Source organism: Musca autumnalis, unplaced genomic scaffold (assembly GCF_047663935.1).
Source record: "Musca autumnalis isolate F117 unplaced genomic scaffold, ASM4766393v1 scaffold_5, whole genome shotgun sequence".
Taxonomy (NCBI): Eukaryota; Metazoa; Arthropoda; class Insecta; order Diptera; family Muscidae; genus Musca; species Musca autumnalis.
In genome coordinates, this window is record NW_027412088.1 from 25,101,400 (window position 1) to 25,126,332 (window position 24,933).

The 24,933-nt window shown below is 34.0% G+C and overlaps 1 long non-coding RNA gene across 1 annotated transcript in view; it reads right to left on the reverse strand.

Moving 5' to 3' along the window:
* The window catches only part of LOC141386417 (uncharacterized), an 86,647-nt gene that overhangs the window by 18,311 nt on the left and 43,403 nt on the right, over nt 1-24,933 (reverse strand). The window contains exon 2 of the long non-coding RNA XR_012408370.1: nt 14,705-15,733. This is a non-coding gene — a long non-coding RNA (uncharacterized lncRNA). The remainder of the gene's footprint in view (nt 1-14,704; nt 15,734-24,933) is intronic.

Genomic DNA, 24,933 nt, shown 5'->3' on the forward strand with positions numbered 1-24,933 from the left:
TTTTTTATGAAATCCACGTTAAAAATAATTTCTTATAAAATCCACGTCAAAAATAATTTTTTATAAAATCTACGTTAAAAATAATGTTTTTATGAAATCCACGTTAAAAATATTTTCTTATAAAATCCACTTTAAAGATAATTTTTATAAAATCCACGTCAAACCAAATTTTTTATGATATTCACGTTAAAAATACTTTTTTATAAAATCCACATTAAAAATAATTGTTTTATAAAATCCACGTTAAAAATATTTTTTTTATAAAATCCACGTTATTTTTTAAAAAAATCCAAGTTAAAAATAATTTTGAAATATCCGCGTTAAAAATTGCCCTCATTGAAGTAAGAGAAGTCTCTCTTGTCCAATCATGATTGACCTTCAAAAAATAAATTTTAAACATTCTTCAAGCTTTCACCCAAACTTCCGTTGCACAGTGTAAAAGAAAAAAAAAACATACAAAAAACTCGCTATAAAATAATCAAAAATAAATGCAACAAAAAAGACAATAAAATGATGTATTCGTTTTTTTTTTGTGTTTTTTCATATTTTTTATTATTTTTCATTTGCTAGAGAGATTACACAGGACGATAAGTGAAACGCAATTGTAAACGGAAATGTTTTATGGCCATTTGTGGCATTGACAAAACCACTGATGGCGCGTTGTTTGCCATCAAAAGGTTAACTGTTTTGCATGTAACTGTAGCTGTAACTGTAATTGTGGTCGTGGTCGGGGTTATTTGTGGTCGTGTTATTATTATTTCATCACTTTAAATATCTCTCCTTTCCTCAGGAGTATAATTAGGCTTGAGAGATGGAAAGCTCATTGTGGCATTATTTCGTGTTTTTTTTTCATTTTTATTTATTTATTTTTATTTTTTTTTTTTTTTTTTTGTGTTCAATACCTCCCAAGGGTCCAATGTAATATTCTTTTCATAGTTCATTTTTCTTGTTTCATTTTGAGATTTAAAACAAATGGATTTTTTTCATATTTGTTGGTTGTGATTAAATTCCGATGTAATGGGATTTGGTCGGGTGTGATTATTGCTTTTTAATGTGGCGTATGATTTATTTTATTTCATGACAATGGCATTCATAAAACATCATACGCTCCATTGGAAGGAGGTAGTAAATTTTAAAGCTACAATTGAAAGGAAGTCAGAACTTTTTTATGTGTACATACATATGTATATTGTAAAATATTATGAATGCACATCAATTGAGGTGTTATAACCTTGTGATACCATATGCACTGCAGAGCCAATAAGAAGTCAGTGAAGGATTCGGCACAAACTATTTATAATTGTGTAAAAAGTAGGCTTTACCGGTAGCAAAATACCCTCATTTTATGGCTGTACTGTAGGCATTTAAGGGATTATTTTCTGTACATAGGTGACTTTCAAAAGGTCTTTCACTTTTCGAAGGACTTCAGGAGGTGTTTCATCTATTCAATAGCTTTATTCATATCAAGATTTGGGATGTCTTTCAAAAACGAAAGTTGGTCCTCTATCCATCAATATTGTAGACATCCACAATAGATTTTAGAAAGTTATAAGGCCTATTCAGAAGGGTTTTCAAGTATATATGATTCTTCTATCCCAAGAAAGCCTTTTATTGAATGTTCTGTACCTAGTAGTCCTTTAGGAGATCCTTAAGTTGTAGGAGGCCTTTACTAGGCTTCTAACCGTAAAAGGTATTCTATCCAGATTATGATTTTCGACATTTTAGGCCCATAAGACGGGAGAAAAAATCGATCAAAATCAGTTTTGATTCATTAGAATAAGAATGTGACAAATTATATATATGTACATATATACATATATCTATATATATAAAATAGAAAAATGTTTGTATGTTTGTTTGTTTGTTTGTTTGTTTGTTTGAAATTTATAGACTCAAAAACCGATGAACCGATCTTGCTGAAAATTTCAGGGTATATTACTACATCGCCTGAAAGTAACATAGGCTATAAAAAGTTTCGAAATTCCGCTCTGATCCGGAGATATAGCATCAGAATCGAAGGTACCTCCAAAAAATTTAAACTTTGTATGCAAATATCTATAGAACGGTTACAGATACAGACTCCAAATTTGAAATGTGTGATGGATTTTAGCCTAAAAATAAATGTGCCAAAATATATCGAAATCGGTTCAGATTTAGATATAGCTCCTATATATATTTTCGGCCGATTTCATGTATTTGATGCATCCAACCCACTATGTATGTCCAATTTCAATGAAATTTGGAATGTGTGACTAAATTTGTTGTAGAAATGAGTATGCCAAATTATATTGAAATCGGTTCAGATTTGGATATAGCTCCTATATATATTTTCGGCCGATTTCATGTATTTGATGCACCCAACCCACTATATATGTCCAATTTCAATGAAATTTGGAATGTGTGACTAAATTTGTTGTAGAAATGAGTATGCCAAATTATATTGAAATCGGTTCAGATTTGGATATAGCTCCTATATATATTTTCTTCCGATTTCATGTATTTGATGCCCCATAGACGCTATGTATGTCCAATGGGTAACTAAATTTGGTGTAGAAATAAGTATTGAAATCGGTGTTGATTTGACTATAGCTCCCATATTTATTTCAATGAAATTTGTGCGGTATCTATATCTATAAAAGAGGAAAATGTTTGTACGTTTGTTTGTTTGTTTGAAGTTTATGGACTCAAAAACCGCTAAACCGAAACTTTCAGAGTATATTACCACATGGCCTGAAAGTGTCACAGGCTATATAATTCTTAAAAATTCCGCCCCGATCTGGAGATATAGCCTCAGGATCGAAAGGTACCTCCAAAAAATGTAGACTTTGTATGCTGATATCTAACGAACGATTATCGATACAGTCTTCAAATTTGGAATGCGATGTGTGTCTAAAAGTAAATTTGCCAAAGTAATTTGAAATCGGCTCAGATTTAGATATATATTTTCGGCCGATTTAATGCATTTTATGCATAAAACACGTTTTGTATGCCGAATTCCAATGAAATTTGGAATGTGTGACGGAATTTATTGCAGAAATAAATGTTCCAAACTATTTTGAAATCGGTTCAGATTGGGATATAGCTCCCATATACATATGATTTCGGCCGATTTCATGTATTTTCTACACCGAATACGCCATGTATGTTCAATTTTGACGAAATTTGGAATCTTTGACGAATTGATCCCAGAAGTTAGTTTGCCAAATTACAATGAAATCGGATCAGATTTGGATATATGTACCTCCAATATATATTTTTGGCCGATTTCATGTATTTTATGCAATAAACACCTTATGTATGTCCAATTTCAATGAAATTTGAAATATGTGGCGGAAATTGATCTACAAAAAAAATTGTCAAATTATATTGAAATCGGTTCAGATTTGGATATATATATATATATATATTTTTGGCCGATTTCATGTATTTGATGCACCCAACCCACTATGTATGTCCAATTTCAATGAAATTTGGAATGTGTGACTTAATTATTTACAGAAATGAGCATGCCAAATTATCTTGAAATCGGTTCAGATTTGGATATAGCTCCTATGTATATTTTTGGCCGATTTCATGTATTTTATGCAATAAACACCTTATGTATGTCCAATTTCAATGAAATTTGAAATATGTGGCGGAAATTGGTCTACAAAACAAATTAGTAAATTATATTGAAAGAATTTCAGTCAATAGAATTTCAGGAAATGCACGAACGTACAAATCTATTGATACTGTGGCAACTGAAGACCACGCGGTTACCTATCCAGTTGAATTCCTAAATTCGTTGGATCTTCCAGGCTTTCCACCACATAATTTAGTGCTAAAAGTTGGTGTTCCTATTATTTTTTTAAGAAACATAGACCCACCTCGCCTTTGCAATAGTAAAAAAACTACATAACTGTTTAATTGAGGCAACGATTATTACTGGGAAGTATATAGGTTATTAGCAACAGCAGTACGCCCTTCAATTTTAAATGATTGCTGTTTCCTGTACGTTTGGCATTTGCAATGACTATAAATCCCAAGGACAGACTCTTCGTGTATGCGGCCTAAATTTAGCATGTTCTTGCTTTTCTCATGTTCAGCTCTACGTTGCATGTTCACGTGTTGGTAGACTGGCCGATTTGTTTGTTTACGCTCCTGAAGGAAAAACAAAAAACATTGTATATCCTAAAGCATTACAATAAATACTTTACTTTAAATTTTTGAATTTTATTTCTTTCTGATTTCAAAAAATCCGTAAAATTTTAAATGCATATCAATCTAAAGGGGTAGCAAAGCGCACCGGGTTCAGCTAGTGACTCATAAAAAGACTTTTTAAACACCTTCTTACAGAATTTTGCAACGAAACGACCCCCAGAAAGTCTTCTATGTTCATAGAACCTCGTGAAGACCTTCTGTTTTTAAACACCTATGGATGGTAGTGCTTCTAAATGGTTTTATTTATAGAATATTTCCTCTAAAGATGAATGAGGTTTTTTAAAGACTGTGGATGTCTATAAGATCTCCTAATGTACTTGTATTGTAAATTCAACACCTCCCAAATACATTCTATGTGGGAAGAACTTCTGAAGGTTTTCGAAGATATCCTAAATCTTGGTATAAATACAAGACCTCTTAAACACCTTCTACGTCTTCTAAACACCTTATAAAGGATGTGTATTAGATGTATGCATATATATACATATGTATATATAATATATGTGTATATTATTTATGTATATATAACTTATGTATATATATAACTAGCTGAACCCGGTGCGCTTTGCTACCCCTTTAGATTGATATGCATTTAAAATTTTACGGATTTTTTGAAATCAGAAAGAAATAAAATTCAAAAATTTAAAGTAAAGTATTTATTGTAATGCTTTAGGATATACAATGTTTTTTGTTTTTCCTTCAGGAGCGTAAACAAACAAATCGGCCAGTCTACCAACACGTGAACATGCAACGTAGAGCTGAACATGAGAAAAGCAAGAACATGCTAAATTTAGGCCGCATACACGAAGAGTCTGTCCTTGGGATTTATAGTCATTGCAAATGCCAAACGTACAGGAAACAGCAATCATTTAAAATTGAAGGGCGTACTGCTGTTGCTAATAACCTATATACTTCCCAGTAATAATCGTTGCCTCAATTAAACAGTTATGTAGTTTTTTTACTATTGCAAAGGCGAGGTGGGTCTATGTTTCTTAAAAAAATAATAGGAACACCAACTTTTAGCACTAAATTATGTGGTGGAAAGCCTGGAAGATCCAACGAATTTAGGAATTCAACTGGATAGGTAACCGCGTGGTCTTCAGTTGCCACAGTATCAATAGATTTGTACGTTCGTGCATTTCCTGAAATTCTATTGACTGAAATTCTTTCAATATAATTTACTAATTTGTTTTGTAGACCAATTTCCGCCACATATTTCAAATTTCATTGAAATTGGACATACATAAGGTGTTTATTGCATAAAATACATGAAATCGGCCAAAAATATACATAGGAGCTATATCCAAATCTGAACCGATTTCAAGATAATTTGGCATGCTCATTTCTGTAAATAATTAAGTCACACATTCCAAATTTCATTGAAATTGGACATACATAGTGGGTTGGGTGCATCAAATACATGAAATCGGCCAAAAATATATATATATATATATATCCAAATCTGAACCGATTTCAATATAATTTGACAATTTTTTTTGTAGATCAATTTCCGCCACATATTTCAAATTTCATTGAAATTGGACATACATAAGGTGTTTATTGCATAAAATACATGAAATCGGCCAAAAATATATATTGGAGGTACATATATCCAAATCTGATCCGATTTCATTGTAATTTGGCAAACTAACTTCTGGGATCAATTCGTCAAAGATTCCAAATTTCGTCAAAATTGAACATACATGGCGTATTCGGTGTAGAAAATACATGAAATCGGCCGAAATCATATGTATATGGGAGCTATATCCCAATCTGAACCGATTTCAAAATAGTTTGGAACATTTATTTCTGCAATAAATTCCGTCACACATTCCAAATTTCATTGGAATTCGGCATACAAAACGTGTTTTATGCATAAAATGCATTAAATCGGCCGAAAATATATATCTAAATCTGAGCCGATTTCAAATTACTTTGGCAAATTTACTTTTAGACACACATCGCATTCCAAATTTGAAGACTGTATCGATAATCGTTCGTTAGATATCAGCATACAAAGTCTACATTTTTTGGAGGTACCTTTCGATCCTGAGGCTATATCTCCAGATCGGGGCGGAATTTTTAAGAATTATATAGCCTGTGACACTTTCAGGCCATGTGGTAATATACTCTGAAAGTTTCGGTTTAGCGGTTTTTGAGTCCATAAACTTCAAACAAACAAACAAACGTACAAACATTTTCCTCTTTTATAGATATAGATACCGCACAAATTTCATTGAAATAAATATGGGAGCTATAGTCAAATCAACACCGATTTCAATACTTATTTCTACACCAAATTTAGTTACCCATTGGACATACATAGCGTCTATGGGGCATCAAATACATGAAATCGGAAGAAAATATATATAGGAGCTATATCCAAATCTGAACCGATTTCAATATAATTTGGCATACTCATTTCTACAACAAATTTAGTCACACATTCCAAATTTCATTGAAATTGGACATACATAGTGGATTGGGTGCATCAAATACATGAAATCGGAAGAAAATATATATAGGAACTATATCCAAATCTCAACCGATTTCAATATAATTTGGCATACTCATTTCTACAACAAATTTAGTCACACATTCCAAATTTCATTAAAATTGGACATACATAGTGGGTTGGGTGCATCAAATACATGAAATCGGCCGAAAATATATATAGGAGCTATATCCAAATCTGCACCCATTTTAACATAATTTGGCATACTCATTTCTACAACAAATTTAGTCACACATTCCAAATTTCATTGATATTGGACATACATAGTGGGTTGGCGCATCAAATACATGAAATCGGAAGAAAATATATATAGGAGCTATATCCAAATCTGAACCGATTTCAATATAATTTGGCATACTCATTTCTACAACAAATTTAGTCACACATTCCAAATTTCATTGAAATTGGACATATATAGTGGGTTGGGTGCATCAAATACATGAAATCGGCCGAAAATATATATAGGAGCTATATCCAAATCTGAACCGATTTCAATATAATTTGGCATACTCATTTCTACAACAAATTTAGTCACACATTCCAAATTTCATTGAAATTGGACATACATAGTGGGTTGGATGCATCAAATACATGAAATCGGCCGAAAATATATATAGGAGCTATATCTAAATCTGAACCGATTTCGATATATTTTGGCACATTTATTTTTAGGCTAAAATCCATCACACATTTCAAATTTGGAGTCTGTATCTGTAACCGTTCTATAGATATTTGCATACAAAGTTTAAATTTTTTGGAGGTACCTTCGATTCTGATGCTATATCTCCGGATCAGAGCGGAATTTCGAAACTTTTTATAGCCTATGTTACTTTCAGGCGATGTAGTAATATACCCTGAAATTTTCAGCAAGATCGGTTCATCGGTTTTTGAGTCTATAAATTTCAAACAAACAAACAAACAAACAAACAAACATACAAACATTTTTCTATTTTATATATATAGATAAAGGCCTCTTAGCCGACAGCCGTAGTCGCTAGTGATTTTAGCTATAAGTTTATTATAATTTGTAATTGTAATAAATATTTAAATAAATAAATAAATAAAATAAAATAAAGGCGTCTTCTGTGATTTGAATATTTCTTAAAATTATAAACGCGAAGACAACAATAACAGCAAAATAATTTTTAACCACGTTAAAAAATTAAAAATATAAAAATCTTTATAATAATAATAAAAAATAGTTTTTAAATAATTCTCGTCAAAAAATACACTTTAAAAATCCACGTTTAAATATAATTTTTTAAGTAGAAAAAACTAAAGAAACTTAAATAATAGTTAATCAAAAATACGTTAGTACTTTAAAAATATTTTTTAAAATACTTGTCTAAAAATAACTTTAAGATAGAAAAAAAAATAAATTTTAATACGAAATAGGAATTAAAAAATAATTTCTAATAAAAAAATTAAAACATAAACATTTCAATAAAAAAATAAAAATAATTTTTAATAAAAAAATTAAAAAAATTAAATAATTAAGAAATAAACGTTACAAAAACTGTTTTAACATTCTTCTTTAAAAATAGTTAAAAAAACACTTAAAAAAATATTTTTTAAAAAAACCACGCTAAAAATGTAAAATAGAAAATTAAAAAAAAAGAAAAATAATTTGAAAAAAAATCCAAATTAAAATTAATTTTAAATTTAAATTTAATTTAAAAATAATTTATAAAATGTTCACATTAAAAATAATTGGTAAAAAACTCAAGTTAAAAATAATTTTGAAAAAAAATCCACCTTAAAAATAATTTTTAAAAATGTACGCTAAAAAATTGTAAAAAATATATGGCGAATAACAAAATTCCTTTACAATTCCATTTGAAAAAAATTAAAAATTTTTTTTGCGAGCACATCTACGATTTTTGGTGTAGAGGTAAAGGAAAAAAATCCGGTTTCAAATCTGCGTTCACGAAATTGGCCAATGCGCGCAAAAGTTATAGCGGTTTTTATTCTCATATAAAGAAAAAATATTTAAAAATATATTTTCTGTTGTTATGAGAAAATATATGCATAAATCGTTAACAGCATTCCATATCTATTCGTAGATGTTTAAATAGTTTTAAATAGTTTAAATTTATTATTATTTTCGCGGAAAATCAACAAATAATAAAAACAATTTTGAAGTACATCCAAATTATCCTGTCCCAGAATCCGTACAAACCCTCAAAAAATAAATTAAAGAATATATGCGGAATCTAGACAATGCGCAGAAAAATATGATACCAAATTTATAGAGATTGGGTACATAAATTGCATATTATAGCAACAACAAAAGAGAAAAACTTATTGTTGGAAAACATTGTTGCAAATATATTTTTGGTTTTGATTCTAAAAATTAGAAAACAATATTTGGGAGTTCTCCAACTATTTTGCTAAAATCCCATAGAATAATGAATGTATACTGTTAAAACTTCATCAGAAAATATGGTTTACCATCGCGAGAGTTTAACTGATTACTGTGATAACTTATAAGGGTAGGAAATTAAGAGTAATATTGAAATTAAAATCATTCAATTAATATTAAAATTAAAAAGCCCATTATTCGCGAATTAGTTAAAGTCGGTTGATGCGCATCCTTGTTTGGATACAGCGAATCAATCTCTTTCAAAATGTATGCATATTTCGATGTTTCACTCAGGGGCCATTGTGTGCCGCCAGTTGCATGATACACTGCAAAAAACCTTAAAGTTGGTAAAAGTCGCGCAATGTGCATACGATTTTGATGCGCATCCGGTTTCATCAGCGCCTATCAAAAATACGTCAAAATATACCAATTTTAATTAGATTCTTCAAGAACCGCGGATGTGCCTCCACATTCAATTTTTTGTAAAAGACCCATATTACTCGCGTATCTCTTTTCTTTTATGATACGCGTTTTCGCAAATATTATAATCGCCAGTAAAGGATTCCACTTATGTAAAAAATTTAAAAGAAAATCGCGGTTTAGTACGCGGATTTGTCAAAATACATTTTTGCCGATTTTCGTATTTCCAAGGTATCTATATCCGCGGTTTTAGTGGATGGATTCGATCGCGGAAGGTCTCATCAGATCCGTCGCGTAAAAAAACTAAATTCACGCGGGATACAAAGGAAATTGAATGGCATTTGTAAATTTTAAACGCAAAAAATAGGTTATTTAAAAAAATTCACGCATCAAATATTGGCCTTTAGACTCCAATTACTAGGATGCTGTAAGGAGCACACTCATGAGATATGCATCAACGACGTAAAATCACGAGTTCTATAATCGCGTTAAGAGTTTGAAATATTATCTTCTTGCGCGTCCGGATTATTAAAAAAATTCAAAAAACCCCGAAATTCCGGCTTCAAAATGTCAGCATCAATTTTAGGTGGATGCAGTGGATATATCGAAAAATCATACACTACAATCTTGTTGCCCATGGAGTATTCTGTGATTCTTTTTTTGGGGATAGGTCTATAAAATGTAAGTTTAAGCCAGAAATCGTATGGGAACACAAAAAAACTTGTTGGCTTCAACCCATTTTTACTCATTTTTCTACATTGATGCCAACACAGCTTCCACGAAAATTAATTTTTATGGTCGACATTATGGGATCCCTTCTAAAACACCTAATTTTAAAGAATTGTAGTCATACTTTATAGAATATGTTAACAGTTCTCGAATTCTGATAGGGTGAAACTCGGATTCATCGATTGCAAAACATTTTTGTTATTTACCATATATATTTAAAAACTTAAACATAATATCTAACAAATTCAGGTTAACAAAATCGTTAAAATATCAACGGTAAAAAAGTTAAAATAAAATATTTTTAGGAGGGTTGGCGTTTTTTATTTGGGATGTCGACTTCTATTTTGATTTTCAAAATAGTCAGGCTTAATCTCATAGTCGTAGATTTAATATTTTATTAAATCAACTTTAATTTATTAGTGGGAAAAATTGGCGATGTTTACCAAGGGGTAAGGCAGGGAAGACTATAGTTTCAGATCTCGCCACAGATCTTCATCAGTTCCCTTGTCTCTTGTTTTTCAACAAGAAACTTTTTATACCCAAGTGTCAATTGCCCGCTTAAATAGATACGTGTGCAAATAAAAACGCCAACCCTCCTAATTGTGAGACCGGGCACCGTCGAAATGTTTGTTTATTGTATGCAATACCAACAAATTAGTGATGTGTTTTTCGCTGAGAATCAACGAACGCATAGCAGTGGGAAAGATTTGGTTTTGCTTGCAAGTGAAGTTGCTCGAGTTAAGTAGTGCTAAAGAAATTCTCGATCAGAGTGTTTCTTTGCACACGTATCTATTTGAGCGGGCAATTGACACTTGGGTATAAAAAGTTTCTTGTTGAAAAACAAAAAACAAGGGAACTGATGAAGATCTGTGGCGAGATCTGAAACTATAGTGTTCCCTGCCTTATCCCTAGGTAAACATCGCCAATTTTTGCCACTAATAAATTAAAGTTGTTTTAATAAAATATTAAAACAATGACTATGGGATTAAGCCTGACTGTCTTGAAAATCATAATAAAATATTTTTTAAAAAAATTGAAAATATTTAAAAAAAAATCCACACTTAAAAGTTGTAAAATAATATATGTTTTTGAAAAATTAAAAATAATTTCTAAAAAATTCATGTTAAAAAATTGTTAACATATCAGCGGTAAAAAATTTTAGAATAAAACATATTTTTTAATTAAAAATAATTAAAAAATCCACGTTAAAACTAATTTTTAAAAAATCCAAGTTAACAAAAATAATGAATGAAAGAACAATTTTAAAAATATTCTCTATGTTATGTTTAAAAATATATGTGTCCCATGTTAAGAATAATTTTTAAAAAACCATAGTTAAAAAATAATATAATAAACCACGTCAAAATTTAAAATTATTTTTATTTTGTTTAAAATAATTTTTAAATAGAACAAGTAAGAAAAGCGTTAAGTTCGGTCGGGCCGAACTTTTTATACCCTCCACCACAAATTTCAGCCATTTCGGTGGATTAATGTGGCCACAACCTTCAAAATACCGAAATTCGGAAGGTACCGTTCTATGGGGGCTATATGATGGCGTGGACCTATACCTACAAATTTCTGGGGGAAAGTTTTATACGCCTAAAAAAGACTAAATACCAAATTTCAGCCATCTCGGCGTGATAATGAGGCTAAAACGTTCAAAATATCGAAAATCGGGAGATACTGTATTATGGGGGCTATATCAACACGTGGGCCTATATAAACATTTTATGGCAGAAATGTTTCTTAGCCTCTGGAAACACAAAATACAAAGTTACAACCGATTATTTGGTCAAATGGGTCAAATAGATTCAAAATATACTAAAATGACGCGTACTTTATAAGGGGCCTTATATGGGGGCTATACCAAAACGTGGACCTATATAACCCATCTTTGGAAGGAATGTTTTTTGACCTCTGAAGACACAAAATACCAAATTACAACCAATTCTGTGGTCAAATGGGTCTAATACATTCAAAATATATTAAAATGACGCGTACTTTATATGGGCCCTTATATGGGGGCTATACCAAAACGTGGACCTATATAACCCAACTTTGGTAGGAATATTTTTTGGCCTCTGGAGACACAAAGTACCAAATTACAATCAATTCGGTGGTCAAATGGGCCAAATATCTTAAAAATTCCTTAAAACGACGACGCGTCACGCGTCATTTTGTATGGGGGCTATACGAAAGCGTGGACATACATAGCCCGTTTTCAATACCAAAAGTCCTACGTAAATATAACATATTTTCCCAAAATTTCATCAACCTACGTCAATCCGTTCTGACGCTAGAGTGATTTCCACAGACGGACAGACGGACGGACATCGCTATATCGATGTAGAATTGCACGCTGATCAAGAATATATATACTTTGTGGGGTCTACAATGATTATTTCGAGTAGTTACAAACGTAGTGACAAACTTAATATACACCCATCCTATGGTGGAGGGTATAAAAATAATATCAAAAACAGTCAACTTTGAGAAAAATTATACAATTCAAGCTAAAAAATATTTTTTATACCCTCAGCCTTTAGGCTATGAAGGGTATATACACTTTCATACGGGCAAAATGTGCCTCATCGAAATAATGGTTTTAGACCCCAAGTATGTTTGGACGAAATGTGTTTCAGACAATTTGGAGTCGATTGAGCAATGTCCGTCCGTCTGTCTGTCTGTCTGGCTGGCTGGAGCGCACGATAACTCTCGAACGGATGAACCGATTCGGTTCAAATTTTGGCTTTCGTAATATTTTGCCCAAACTTAGTTTAAGTTCGAAGATGAGCTATATCGGTCCACTCCTTCCGGTACCTCCCCCACAAAAATTCGAAAATGTTCGGAAAATTTGTGCGCACGATAACTCTTGAAGGGAGTAACCGATATAATCCATACTTTGCCCATCGTGGAGCGTGTACCAGACTTAGATCAGGTTTTAATATGGACTCAATTGGTCCACTCCGTCGGGTACCTCCCATACAAAAATTTGGAAAAGTTCAGTTTAGGACCATCTCTCGAATCGCTTTGATTTTTGCTTTAGCAACTTGTATTCACTGCCCTCCATACGACGGTATAAGTTTCATCAGGGGCAAGTCCATACTTCCTAAGAAAATAGCCTGAAAGTTGCAAAAAAAAACCCCTATGACACCGTGTGAGGAGGTTGGAGGGCAAAAAAAAATCTCGAACAGGTCTGCCGATTCGGTCCAAAGTTTGGCCTTAGTAATATTTTGTCCAAACATAGTTTAAGTTCGATGATAAGCCATATCGGTCCACTCCTTCAGGTACCTCCCTCACAAAAGTTCAAAAATGTTCGGAAAAATTGTGCGTACGATAACTCTTGAAGAGAGTGGCCGAATTGGTCCATACTTTACACATCCTAATATATCTACCAGATATAGATCAGGTTCAAATATGGTCTATATTTGTCCACTCCATCCGGTACCTCCCACTCAAAATTTCGGATACATGTTCACTTTAAGACCTGCATTCGAATCGTTTTGATTTTTGTTGAAGCAACATGCATTGCTACCTCAATTGCGATGGTAAAAGTTGTTTCAGGGGCAAGTTCATACTTCTTGAGCAAACATCCCTGAAGTTCTAAAAAACCCCTATGGTACCATATGTAGTGGCTGGAGATCCATTCTTTTTAGTATCTCCTCCGCAAAACTTTTGATATTAAATCCTAATCAACATTTTTGTCAGTTCAAACGCCCAAAATTCTTAAAACTCCCTAAATACATGCGTTTTTTGGAAAAAAAAAAATTGTTTCAATATACACAGGCTGAGGGTATATATCTGTCGGCAAAGCCGACTGATACTTTTTTCTTGTTTAAAAATGAATTCACATTTTTTATTCTGACAGCCTTTCAAAGAATATTCATAAAAATCTACCTATAAAATGGCAGCATTACACCGTAATCCATTCGAAAATTTTTGAAAAATCCTCTCTTATTGTCCATATAAAAATGCTTTTAAAAATAACTCAAAATTATTTTCAAAAAAAAAAAAAAAAAATACACGTTTCATATCTTAAATTTAAAATTTTTCAGTCAAATGACTTTTCCAAAGAATATATCCACAACTTTCGCACAGATTTTTCCCAACCACAATTACATCGAACTTCATTTGCAAAACATTTCACTTGTTATCCTTCTGTGTGTCTGGTTTTTTGTGTTGCGTTCTCTCTATATGTATCTCTAACTAACTAATACACAGTGATTATGTTTTATCAATAGTTTATACACAAAGAAGAACTAGAAATTAAAATAATGCATGTCTGTGTGTATGTGTGTGGGTGAGAATATGTTGTTAACACATGAAGGATAAATAATACAAGAAAGAGCGAGAGAGAGTTAAACTTAATATATAACTCAATTCTTATAGAGACAGAACAGAGGAGAAGGGAGAACAGATAAAACATGTAACACAAACTTAATGTCGAAGAAGAAGTTGAAGAAGATTTTCCCACTTACCATTGGTCGGTGAATGTTCCAAATGCTCCAGGTCCACTTACTCTGCGTTGGGTGGTTGGTTTAACGTGCATTTTATAAAATCTCGTCTAGATGAAGAATGTGCGCTGCTCCTCCTTGCTGGTGTTGTTGTCTATGCATGCTATGGCCGTTAGTTGAAGAATACCACCAAAAATAAATAAATTAAAAATCCGCACCACAAAATGGCAACATAAAATGTAGATGTCTTTTTTTTGCTGCTGCTTTGTTGTTTTAGTTTTTGTTGTTGTTGCTTTTGTTATAGGTACAATGTGAAGAAGTTGTTGTTTTATGTTTTTTTCTTTTTTTTATTTCAAAATAATTTGAAATAAAATTTTAAAATGAATTAGAATATTGTTTTTTCTTCTTCTTTTCTTTACATAAATTCTTTAGAGTTCGATAATAATTTTCTTTGTTTATTATTATTATTTTTTTTTTTTGTAAAACTAAATGCAGTATAAGTTTTAATATTTTTCTCTTTTAAAGAATTGTTTTTTTTTCACTTAAATATTTTTTTGATTATTTAAAATAAATTTGTAGTATATTTTGCTTTGCTTTGTTTCAAATAATTGTTGCCAAATCAGATTATCCTTTTGAAGGAAAATAAAGTTTGAAATTATTTCAGGGTATTGCTTGTTTTCAATTCATATTTGTTGTTGTCTTTTTGGTTTTTTTTTGTTCAATTCTTTTGTAGGCTGAAGAATATAATTTGTATTTATTTATGCTAAATATTAAATATTTATGTAATCTTCATTGTCCATGTTTTTTTAGGTTAAGTTACTACGGGACACTATATATTTTTATTCTTTTTGGGTTTTACTTTTCAGGTGGGCACAAGATGGGATTTTAACTAAAAAGTTGTTGTTGTTGTTTAAGACGAAAACTACTTTACAGGTTTGTTAATCTCTACACAGTTGTTATGCTTCCGTTGCTAATCCGTTTTGTTGTTATTGTTCCTTGTATTTTCATTCTTTTTATCTTGCATGGGAAAGATAGGGTAAAACAGAAGAAACACTAAAACACATTTATTTACTGTTAGACTTTCTATTCTATATACAAATTGATATATACTTTTATATATAAATTATTTCCTTGTAAATATGTGGGTATCTCTCTTCCTTAAATCTCGCGTATGTGTGTGTGTAGTAATAGGCAATTGTTACCATTATTGCCTTAGGTAAAGGATAAAATCATAATCGCCATACTTTCCTTTTTCGCTTAATTTAGATACCTTATTTATCTCATCACCATCCCCATCATCATCATCATCTCCATTGCCCACATCCTCGTTATTGTTCTCTTTACTCTTGTTGTTGTTGTTTTTGTTGTCAACAATGAGATTATCATACCCTCCAACACCAGCATACATTATAAATGTCATTGCCAAATACTCAGTCACGCCACACCATTGAGCGATGAGAACATAGAGAGTCAAATAAAGTAGCCTTGTTCTCTCCATAATAATGAGACATATTTTGTATTGGAGTAGAAGAGAGTTGTGAGTGGTTTTTATTATGAATCAAGTATCAAGTATGAGTGTCAAAGTCAGAATGCAGTTTCCAACGGAAAAAAATAATGAAAGTAAACTATCGAAAGAAGACCCATTAAAAGTTATCTGTCCATAGAGGACTTTGTGAAAGATCTTCGAAAGTTCTTCTACACACAAATGACGTACCCATGACCTCTGAAAAGCCTTCTATAGATAGAAAACCTTCTAAGATCTTATATGAACAGAAAAGTTTCTTAAAGTTTTTCATGTACAGAAAAGCTTCTAAAGGTTTTCTATGGATAGAAGAGCATCTAAATGTCCTCGATGGAAAGAAAAGCTTTTAAAAGTCTCCTATGGACAGATGAGCTTATTAAGGTCTTCTATGGACAGAAGGGCTTCTTAAAGTCTACCTGGACAGAAAAAGCTTCTAAACGTCTTCTGTGGACAGAAAAGTTTCTAAAAATATTCTTTGGACAGAAAAGCTTCAAACGGTTTTCTATGGACAGAAGAGCATCTAAAACCCGTCTATGGACAGAATAGCTTTTGAAAGTTGTCTCTGCACAGAGAAGTTTCTAAAAGCTTGTCTTTTATGGACAGACGAGCTTCCAAAGGTCTTCTATTAACAGAAAAGCTTTTAAAAGTCTTCTATCGACAGAAGAGCATCTACAAGTCTTCTATGGACGGAAGGGTTTCTTAAGGTCTTCTGTGGTCAGAAGAGCTTCTAAAGGTCTCCTATGGGCAGAAAAGCTTCTAAAGGTCTTTAACAGACAGAAGATCTTCTAAAGGACTGATATGGAGCTTCTTAATGTCTTCTATAAACAGAAGTGCTTCTAAATGTCTCCTTTGGACAGAAGAGCTTCTAAAGGTCTTCTAAGGACAGAAGAGCTTCTATTGGTCCCCTCTGGACAGAAAGCTTCAAAAGGGCTGCTATGGAGCTTCTAAAGGTCTTCTTTAAACAGAAGGGCTTCTTGAGGTCTTCTGTAGACAGAAAAACTTGTAATGGTTTTCTAGAGGAAAAAAACTTTAAAGGTCGCCTTTGGACAGAAGAGCTTCTGAAGGTCATCTAAGGGTAGAATATCTTATTGCTGCCCCTAAAGTTCTCTTAAAGGCAAATGAGCTGTGGACAGAAGAACTTATTGAGGTCTTCTATGGACAAAAGAGCTTATTAATGTCCTCTAATAACAGGAAAGCCGCTAAATATCTTCTATGGGTAGAAGAGCTGTTAAAGGTCTTCTAGAGACAGAAGAACCTCTAAGGTTTTCTCTGGACAGAAGAACTTCCAAAGGTCTGCTATTGACAGAGGAGCTTCTAAAGGTTTGTTATGAACAGATGGGCTTCTAAAATAATTTTATGGACTAAAGAGCTTCCAAAGGTCTTCAATAGACAGAAGAGCTTCTAAACGACCCCCTAAGGGTTTGCTATGGATAGAGCTGTTAAAGGTGTTCTATTGAAAGAACATCTTATAAAGGTCTTTTATGAAAAGAAAACCCTATAAAGGTCTTCTATGGGAAGAAGACCACCTACAGATGTTATATGGACAGAAGACCTACTAAAACTATTCTATGGACAAAAGGATCTTTTTAAAGGTATTCTATGGACAAGAGATCTTTAAAAGGTCTTTAGCCAGAGAACATAGCCAATTGACCCTTTAAATGTCTTCTGTAGTTAGAGGACCCTCTAAAAGACTGCCTTAGCCAGAAGACCTTTAAAGGTTTCCGTTTCCCAAATGACCTTCTTAGGGGCTTCTTTAGCCAGAGGAGCTTCTAGTCTTCTTTGGCCAGAAGACCTTCTAAGGGTCTTCTTTAGACAGAGGACCTTCTTAAGGTCTTCTTTAGGCAAAGGATCTTTTGTTTGTTAGCCACAGGACCTACTAAATGTCTTCTTCAACCCGAGAACCTTTCAAAGAGTTTCTTTAGCCACAGAACCTTCTAACGTTCGTCTTTAGCCAAAGAACCTTCTAAGCGGCTCCTTTAGCCAGGTGACCTTCTAAAGATCTTCATTAGCCAATATTCCTTCTAAATATCTTCTTTAGATAGAGGATCTTCCTAACGTCTTCGTTAGCCAGAGGCCCTTCTAATGATTTTCTTTTGCCAGAGGACGTTCTAAGAGTCTTCTGTAGCCAGAGGACCTTCCCAAAGTCTTCTTCAACCTGAGGACCTTCTAATGATTTTCTTTAGCCACAGATCCTTCTAACTGGCGTGTTTAGCCAGTGGACCTTCTAAGGCTATTCTTCAACCTGAAGACCTTTTCTTTAGCCACAGAACCTTCTAACGGTCGTCTTTCTAAGAGGGCCTTCAAAGGGTCTTCTTTAGCTAGAAGACCTTTTAAAGGCCTTCTTTAGCCAGGATACCTATTAAAGGTTACCTTTAACCAACGAAACTGATAAGGCCTTCTTTAGCATAGGACATTCTAGGGGTCTTCTTTAGCCACATGACCTTCTAAATATAGGACTTCTATGGACAGATGAGCTTCTACAGTCCTTCATAGACAGAAGAGTTTCTAAAGGCTGAGTATTGACAGAAGAACTTCTGTACGCAGAAACACTGCTTAAAACCTTCTGTGAGCAGAAGAACTTGTTAAGGTCTTCTATGGACAGAAAAGCTTCTTAAGGCCTTCTATTGACAGAGGAGCTTCTAAAGGTATTTTATGCACAGAAGACAGAAATTTCTGAAGGGGTTCTATGGACAAAAAAGCTTCTAAAGGTATCCAATGGGCAGAAGAACTCTTAAAGGAAAGAAACGTTCCTTAATGTTTTCTATGGATAGAAGAGCTTCTGAAGACCTTCATAACCGGAAGACATTCTAAAGGTTTTCTATGGACATAAGATCTTCTGACGGTCTTTTATGGACATAAGACATTCTTAAAATCTACCATGGGCAAAAAGGCTTCTAAATGTCTTCTATTAAAGAAGAGCATTCAATGAACTGAAGCCCTTCTAAAGGGGTTCTAAGGTTATAACAGCTTCTAAAGATCTTCAATGGACAGTAGAGCTTGAATGAAGAGAAAAGCTTTCTTAAGGCCTTCTATGGCCAGACGAGCTTGTAAAGATCTTCCTTGGTCAGGAATGCTCTTGAAGGTCTATAAACAGAAAAGCTTCTTATGGTATCCTATGGACTGAAAAGCTTCTACAAGTCTCCTGTGGACAGAGTTCTTTTAAAATATTCTATGGTCTTCTATGGACAGAAGGGCTTTTAAAGGTATTCTTCTTAAGGTCTCCTATTGATAGAAGAGCTTTTAAAAGACTTCTGTGGACAAAACCGCTTTTAAAAATTTTTTGGGGACAAAAAGCTTCTACAGATCTTCTTCTGGGGGCAGAAGAGCTTTTAAAAATGTCTATGGCACAATAGCTCGTAAAGGTCTTCTATAGAGAGTGGAGTTTTTTAAGGTATCCTATGAGCAAAAAAGCTTTTAAAGATCTGCGAACAAAAGAGCTTTTAAAGACTTTCTATGGGCTACTAAAGGTCTTCCTTGGACAGAAGAGCTTTTAAAGGTCTATAAACAGAAAAGCTTCTTAGGGTCTCCTATGGACTGAGAAACTTCTAAAAGTCTCCCGGGGACATAGTTTTTAAAAATGTTCTATGGTCTTCTATGAACAGAAGAGCTTCTAAAAGTTTTCTGGGGACAGAAGAACTTTCAAAGGACTTCTTCTTAAGGTCTCCTATGGACAAAAGAGCTTTTAAAGGACGTCTGTGGACAAAACCGCTCTTAAAAATTTTCTATGGGCAAAATAGCTTCTGAAAATCTTTTGAAAAAAAAACTTCTCTTCGTCTTCTATAGACAGAGGAGTTTTTTAAGGTATCCTATGGACAAAAGAGCTTTTAAAGATCTGTGAACAAAAGAGCTTTTAAAGACTTTCTATGGGAAAAATAGCTTCTAAAGGTCTTCTGAACAGCAAGACCTTCTAAAAGTTTTCTTGAAATATAACACCTTCTACAGGCCTTCTTTACCCAGAAGTCCTTCTAAATGTCCTCTGTAGTCAGAGGACCTTCTAAAGGTATTTTGTAAGGACATAACAGATTTTAAAGGTCTTCAATGGACAGTAGAGCTTCAGTGAAGAGAAAAGGTTTCTTAAGGCCTTCTATGGACATGAGCGCTTCTAAAGGTCTTCCGTGGACAGGACAGGGACAGGTCTAGAAACAGAAAAGCTCCTTAGGGTCTCTTATGGACATATAAGCCTCTAAAAGTCTCCGGGGACAGAGTTTTTAAAAATGTTCTATTGGCAAAATAGCTTCTAAAGGTCTTCTTTGGGCAAAAAAGCTTCTAAAGCTCTTCTATGGACAGATAGAGATTTTAGAGGTCTTCTTCTTAAGGTCTCTTATGGACAGAAGAGCTTTTAAAGGACTTCTGTGGACAAATGAGCTTTTCAAGATTTTCTATGAGTAAAAAAGCTCCAAAAGTTGTTCTGGGGACAGAAAATCTTATACAGGTCTTCTATGGACATAAAAGCTTCTTCTAAAGATCCTCTTCAGGGGACAGATGAGCTTTTAAAATTTGTCTGTGGGCACAAAAGCTTCTAAAGGTCTTCTATGGACAGGAAGTTTTTTAAGGTTTCCTATGGACAGAAGAACTTCTAAAGATCTTCTGTGGACAGAGGAGATTTTTTAGGTCTCCTACGGACAAAAGAGCTTTTAAAGTTCTTCTGTGAACGAAAGAGCTTTTAAAGACTTTCTATGGGCAACATAGCTTCTAAAGGTCTTCTGAGGACAGAAAAGCTTCTACAGGGCTTCTATGGACACATAAGCTTCTAAAGGTTCTCTGTAGACAGAGGAACTTCTTAAGGTATCCTTAACACCAACACCTTCTAAAAGTTTTCTTAAGATATAAAACCTTCTACAGGCCTTCTTCACCCAGAAGTCCTTCTAAAGATCCTCGGTAGCCAAATGACCTTTTAAAGTTATTTTTCCGCCAAAGGACTTTCTAAGCGTCTTTTTATGCAAGAGGAACTTCTAAAGGTGTTCTTTAGACGGGGGAGCTTCTAATGATTTTCTTTAGACCGAGAAGCTTCTAAAGGTTTTCGATAGCCAGAGGACCTTCTAAAGGTCGTTTTTAGCTTGAAGGCCTTTTAAAGGTCTTCTGTGGACAGAGGAGTTTTTTAAGGTCTCCTATGGTCAGAAGAGCTTTTAAAGGTCTTCTGTGGACAGCAGAGCTTTTAAAGATTTTCTATGGGCAAAATAGCTTCTAAAGGTCTAAAGTCCTTCGAAAAGTTTTCTTAAGATATAAGACCTTCAACAGGCCTTCTTTACCCAGAAGTCCTTCTAAAGAACCTCGGTAGCTAAAGAACCTTCTGAAGCCATTTTTCAACCAAAGGACTTTCTAAGGGAATTTCCTTAGCCCGAGACGCTTCTAAAGGTCTTCGATAGCCAGAGGACTTTCTAAAGGTCTTTTTAGCTATACCTTTTTCAGATGTAATTCTAATTATTTTAATTGTAATTCGAGAATTCTATTTGTAATTCGAATTATTCCATTTGTAATTCGAATTATTCCATTTGTAATTCGAATGATTTCCTTTGTAATTTCAAATGAAATAATTCGAATTACAAATAGAATAATTCGAATTACAAATGGAATAATTCGAATTACAAATGGAATGTTACGAATTACAAATGAAATGTTATGAATGAAAAATATAATTCTCGAATTACAAATGAAATGTTACGAATTACAACTAAAATATTTCGAATTGCATCTGAAAAAGGTATAGGAGGCCTTCCAAAGGTCTTATTTAGCTAGAGGAACTTCTAAAGGAGTTCTTTAGAAAGACGACCTTGTAAAGGTCTTCATTAGCCAGAGGACCTTCTGAATGTCTTCTATAGCCAGAGTACCTTATAAGGGTCTTTTTTTAACCAGAGGAACTTCTAAAGGTCTTCTTTAGCCAAAGGACCTTCTAAGGGTCTTCTATAGCCAGAAAACTTTCTAAAGGTGTTTTCAGCCTGAGGACCTTTTAAAGATTTTCTTTTGCCGCATAACCCTCTAACGGTCGTCTTTACGTAGAGAACCTTCTAAAGCTATTCTTCAACTTGAAGATTTTCTAAAGGTTTTCTTAGCCAAAACACCTTCTAAGGATATTTTTTAGGCAGAGGACCTTCTAATGGTCTTCGTTAGTCAGAAGACCTTCTAACAGTTTTTAATCTACAGGATCTTCTTAATGTCTTCTTTAGAGGGTCTAGAGGGTCTTATAAAAGAATTCTTGAGCCAGAAGGCCTTCAAAGGTTTTTTTAGCCAGAACACCTTTTTAAGGTCTTCTTTAGCCACAGGACTACCTAGGGGTCTTCTTTAGCCAAAGGACCTTCTAAACGTCTTCTTTAGCCATAGGTCCTGCTAACGGTCTTCTTTGGCTAGGGTCTTCCTTACCCAAAGGACGTTCTAAAAGTCTTCTTTAACCAGAGGTTTTTCTAAAGGTCTTCTATAGGCAGAGGACACTCTAAAGGTCTTATTTAGCTAGAAGGCTTTCTAAAGATATTCTTTAGCCAGAGACCTTCTAAAGGCCTTCTTTAGCAAGAGGGCCTTCTAAGGTATTTTTCATCCAGAGGACATTCCAATTATGAAGGTCTTCTTTATCCAGATGACTCAATAAAGATATTCTTTAGCCAGAGGACCTGTTAAAGGCCTTCTTTCACCAGAGCACCTTCTAGGTGACTTCTTTAACCAGAAGACCTTCTAAAGGTTTTCGTTTCTCAGAGGACCTTCTAGAGGTCTTTTTCTAAGGTATTTTTCATCCAGAGGACATTCTATAGGTCTTCTTTATCTAGATGATCCAATAAAGATCTTCGTTAGCCAGAGGACATTGTTAAGGTCTTCTTTTATCAGAGAGCCTTATAAAGGTCTTCTTTAGCCGGATGTCATATAAAGATCTTCTTTGGCCAGAGGACCTCTTAAAGATCTTGTTTAGCCGGATGACTTTTTAAAGGTCTTCTTTAGCCAGAGGACCTTCTAAGGGTCTACTTTAGGCAGAGAACCTTCTTAAGATCTTCTTTAGCCTGAGAACCTTTAAATGTCTTCCTTCACTAGAAGACCCGCTGAAGGTCTTCCTCAGCCAGAGGACCTTTAAATGTCTTCTTTCAACCAAGGTCTTCGTCATAGGTCCTGCTAAAGGTCTTCTTTTGTCAGGGTCTTCTTTATCCAAAGGACGTTCTGAATGTCTTTTTTAGCCAGAGGACCTTCTACATGACTTCTTTGGCCATATGTCCTGCTAAAGGTCTTCTTTTGTCAGGGTCTTCTTTATCCAAAGGACGTTCTAAATGTCTTCTTTAGCCAGAGTCTTCCTGATCCAAAGGCCGTTCTAAATGTCTTCTTTAACCAGAGGACCTTCTAAAGGAATTCTTTAGCCAGAGAACCTTCCAAGGATCTTCTTTAGCCAAAGGACCTTCTAAAGTATTGTTCATCCAGTGATCATTCTAAAGGTCTTCTTTATCAGGAGGACCCAATAAAGATATTCGTTAGCCAGAGGACCTTCTAGGTGACTTCTTTAACCAGAAGACCTTCTTAGCCAGAAGACCTTCTAAAGGTATTCGTTAGCCAGAGGACCTGCTAGAGGCTTTCTTTAGCCAGAAGACATGCTAAAGATGTTCGTTAGCCAGGACATTGTTACGGTATTCTTTAATCAAAGGGCCTTCTAAAGGTATTCTTTAGCCGGAGGGTCATATAAAGATCTTATTTAGCCAGGGGACATTCTAAGGAGCTTCTTTAGCCAGAATCTTCCTGATCCAAAGGACGTTCTAAATGTCTTCTTTAACCAGAGGACCTTCTAAAGGAATTCTTTAGCCAGAGGCTTTCTAAAGGTCTTCTTTAGCCAGAGGACCTTCCAAATATCTTCTTTAGCCAAACGACCTTCTAAGGTATTTTTCATCCAGTGGACATTCTAAGGATCTTGTTTATCCAGAGGACCTAATAAAGACATTCTTTAGCCAGAGGACCTTCTAGGTCACTTCTTTAACCAGAAGACCTTCTTAGCCAGAAGGCCTTCCTGCTAGAGGTCTTCTTTAGCCAGAAGACCTGCTAAAGATGTTCGTTAGCCAGAGGACATTGTTAAGGTCTTCTTTAATCAAAGGGCCTTTTAAATGTATTTTTTAGCCGGAGGGCCATATAAAGGTCTTCTTTAGCCAGACGACCTTTTAAGGATCTTGTTTAGCCAGATGGCCTTCTGATCTAAAGGACGTTTTAATGTCTTCTTTAACCAGAGGACCTTCAAAAGGTATTCTTTAGACAGAGGACATTCTAAAGGTCTTCTTTAGTTAGAGGGCCTTCCAAAGATGTTCTTTAGCCTGAGGACTTTCTAAAGATCTTGATAAGCCAGATGACCTACTAAAGGTCTTCCTTAGCCAGAGGACCTGCTAGAGGTCTTCCTTAGCCAGAAGGCCTGCTAAAGATCTTCGTTAACCAGAAGACATTGTTAAGGTCTTCTATAATCAGATATTCTTTAACCGGAGGCCTATCAAAATGTCTTCTTTAGCCAGAAGAGCTTCTAAGGATCTTCTTTAGCCAGATGACCTTTTAAGGGTCTCTTATAGCCAGAGAACCTTCTAAAGGTCTTCTTTAGCCAAAGAACATTTAAAGGTCTTCTTTCACTAGAAGACCTGCTGAAGGTCTTCGTCAGCCAGAGGACCTTTTAAAGGTCATCTTTAACCAAGGTCTTCGTCAACCAGAGACCTGCTAAAGACCTTCAGATGAGTTTTTAAAATTCGTCTTCAACCTGCTAAAAGTCATAATTAACCACAGTACTTTCTAA